Genomic DNA, 4091 nt, shown 5'->3' on the forward strand with positions numbered 1-4091 from the left:
ATGGATATAGTTTATTATCCGGGGTATCGGCGGAGTTTTGTGTGTGTGTTTGATGCGCTGGATTTCATTGAAAAGTCCCAACCGGGTCATGATGAGTTGCATGCGGTAAGTAAGACTTCTGTCTTATGTTGGAAATAGGCGCGTGCATATTATATAAATGACACGAACCTGTAGTGAATCATAAGTTAAACAGTGTTGTATAGTGTTGCATGACTCGTACTCGCACCTCCTGCGGTAGTAACTCTGTTATACATTATAAAGTAACTCCTTCATTTTTTTCTCTTTTTTTCATAAATCTGATTAAGACTCTTCAGAGATATAAAGGATGTAATACTACTCTATATGTCCTCCAGATTAACATCAGAAATGCAGAGACAAGGTGTGTTATGTGAGCTTTAACAGACCTCGTTTACAGACCAGCACACCTATGGGCGCACAAATGGGCGCAAATGCATTTCCTATTTAAAAAACATGGCGCAGGATGTGAAAAGTGATAACTTCAGACTGAAACTAACAAAAAACATTTGTGTCGCACAGTGTGCCGATTGCGCCGGGTGTATGATAGGGCCCGATAAGTCTAAACGTTTTGTCAGACAGAGCACATTATCTCAGTAAAGCCCCTCTTGAGGATGTGTCTTGCTTGTCCTTCATGGTTAACGTTTTTAATGCGGTCAACAAAGTTAATGGTGTTTTCCCTCCCTCCTGTTGAGTTTAGTCAAGTGAGACGATGAAAATACCTGTGGGTCAGAAAAATTATTTTCATACATAACTCAATCGAGCATGCCGTTACCATGGAAACATGGCTCGGGGATAGCACCAGCTTTATACTGTGATCAAGCTTAAATATATTCAGAGGGTGGCCATTAACATGAAATAGCTGCATTAGAGATGAGAAATGTTGGTATGTGGTATAAATAGATTACATAACTTAACAATTGTGTGTGATTTCCATTGTGGCTTACATGCGCATCAATTGTGTCTAAGAAAACAGTATAAAGCTGTTTACAGTGCTGAATATTTATGAAAATCAACTTTTAAAGACCTTTCTCCGTTTCCCAACCCTTTCCTCAGATTTGTACTGTGCCTTTCAACACGGGTAGACGCCTGTAAACACAAGGCCGTGGTTGTGTTTTTGTCCGTGTGTGTTCCTGGACACACAAACAGCTTCTTGGAAGGGACAACCTGGACATTTTAATGACATCACCTGGCATCCACCCATCAAGGCTGTTTCACAATATTTTAGACACAGAAAGCTGTTTAGATTTACTAGCCTCGCCATGAAATAAAAGCATAGCTGTTAAACCTTACGCAATGGTCAAAATGGGTAATAAACAGGGTCTGTTTTGTAGCTCCTCCACCCTGTGTGATTCCCAAGAGATGTTAAAATAGCCCTATAGTCATTTCCTCATTATTAGCTGCCCGTCAGCCGTGATAATGGCCATGAGGAGAACCTGTAAATGGACAGCAGACAGGACATGAGTCAAGTTAGGTCCTGCGGTTTGGTTTGTTCCAGAGGTCAATTGGTGACCTGGCAGTTTAACTTAACCTTTTAACTTACACTTCCAACACATGATATAATACTCACTTTAATCTAGACTAGCCACAAAGGATGCTGGGTTGTTACCTATGATTGGGTAAAATATGAAATTCAACTGTTGGGTTTAAATTAAACTAGAAAATGTTAACTTTTGACCCAACCATGAGCTGAAAAATTAATTGGACAAATACACTACAAAAAATTATTTTAAGAAAAATGTTCTAAGTCTTTTTGTCTTGTTTTCAGTAAAAACAAGCAAAAAAATATGCCAATGGGGTAGGCAAAAAAATCTTGAACATTTTTCTTAAACACTAAATTCAAGAAAAAATCGCTTACCCCATTGGCAGAATTTTCTGCTTGTTTTATGCACAAAATCACCCAAATTTGACATCCTTAGTCCAAAAACTATATTTTCTTAGGTAGTTTTGCTCATCAAGAAAAAGTCTCCCAATTTAAGAATTTCTAGATATTTTACTGAAAACAAGCCATAAATACTAAGATTTTTTTTTCTTGAAAATCTTTTTTTGCAGTGTATAATGGTTGGATGTGTGCATGCTCGAAATGTCACACATTATGTAACAGTCCATGATTAAAAATGTTTGATACTTTTGGACCTTTAGTGTGCCAATCTTGTTTTATATTCTTCTGCACTGCAAAAAAAAAAAATGATTTTCAAGAAAAAAAAAATTGTTAGTATTTTTGTCTTGTTTTCCGTAAAAGTATCTAAAAAATCTTAAATTAAGATTCTTTTTCTTGAGCAAAACGAAGAAAATAATTCATTTTTTTACACAAAAAATATAAAATTTAAGTGATTTTGTGCATAAAACAAGCAAAAAAAATCTGCCAATGGGGTAAGCAAAAAAATCTTGAACATTTTTCTTAAACACTAAATTCAAGATGGCAGATTTTTTTTGCTTGTTTTATGCACAAAATTACTTAAATTTGATATTTTTCATCTAAAAACTAGACTTATTTTCTTGAGTCGTTTGCTCATCAAGAAAAATCATCTTCATTTAAGAATATTTAGATATTTTTAATAAAAACAAGACAAAAATACTAAGAAAATATTTTCTTGAAAATAATTTTTTGCAGTGTGATGTGACTTTTTGATCAAGCACCAATTTTAAGTTGATGCGCGTGCTGTTGTTTGGTTTTGTTATCCATATTTTACCCAACCATGGATTAAAACAACCTTTTTTAAGTTAATTTTTTGGGTAGTTTTGCTATGTCTATAATCTACCATATTAAAAATGTGGTCAATCATCTAATTTTTGTTTGAAAGAATAAGAAACTGCCCCAAAAATAGACAAAAACAACAACAAAAAATAGTTAAATTGATGTTTTATGGTGCAGTATAATGTAATATAATTATTTATTTTAAGATGGCATTTCTCAATTGTGTACAAAACTAAACTGAGCATGTATTTGCAGTTCCTGTACTGTCACGACTTCAAAACTACAAAGCAGTCCGTTTAAAAAAATTAATGAAACATTTTAATATCATCAATTTTCACCATTACTTGTCCATAAATGTCTTAAGTTTTCCCCTTCAGGCTGTGTTTTAGACAGGCCACAGACTAATGACCTATTTCAAAGCAGGCAGGTGGATCAATAGCAGTTATCTCATTGGCAGATATCCAGTGGCCTAAGCAAACAACACAGGTGGCGTCTGTCCCAGATTAGGGTGAGGATCAATACACGGTCACACTTTGAACCATTATACCTAATGTTGCACCAGTGTTTGCTTGCTTTATCCAGCCAGACTATGACATTGCTTTGTATACTCTATCTATAAGATATACTGTACCATGTATAGAAAATAATTTAGTTAAAATGTATTTGTTTTGGTGTGTGCACACTTTCTTCTTGTTAAAACTGACTTTTTTAGGTAATCCATATTAGAAAAGAACACTCAATATTTATTTAAATTATGTCTTAGTTTAAATCTAACTAAGAATATCAACAGGTAACCTCATATGATATACACTCTCAGAATAAAGGTACAAAAGTTGTCAGTGAGGTGTAACCTGTTTATAAAGTACATCTTTAAATCTAAAGGGTGCATATTAGTACCTCAAGCATACACATTGTATACAAGGTACCATATGTATCCATATATCTAAATGGTACATATCAGGAATTTTTTAAGGGTACTGTCCCAGTGACAGATTTTGTGTCTTTATTCTGACCGTGTAATAGTTAAATGTTTTAAAAGAGCCTCTTTTATTCTTAGCTTCAAAACTGAAAGGTTCAGTGAATGTTAAATGTTTTCTTTGAAACCATTCAGCTTGACAAATAAACTTTTTTATATTAGAAACATGATTTTATATTTCATATGGCAACATTTACAATTTGTTTTTTTAAGCATCCCACACTTTCATCCTACGTCAATTCATAATACATCCTCTGGCTAAAAATAAAACGGCTGCTTACAAGGACAATGATTTATTCCCGTCTGAATAATTAAAAATGCATAAATGAAGTGCTTCTGTGATGGAGCATGTTATACATTATAAAGGACATCCTCTCGTCGCGCGCATCAGTCGTGCGCGCC

Source organism: Misgurnus anguillicaudatus, chromosome 17 (genome assembly GCF_027580225.2).
Source record: "Misgurnus anguillicaudatus chromosome 17, ASM2758022v2, whole genome shotgun sequence".
Lineage (NCBI taxonomy): Eukaryota > Metazoa > Chordata > Actinopteri > Cypriniformes > Cobitidae > Misgurnus > Misgurnus anguillicaudatus.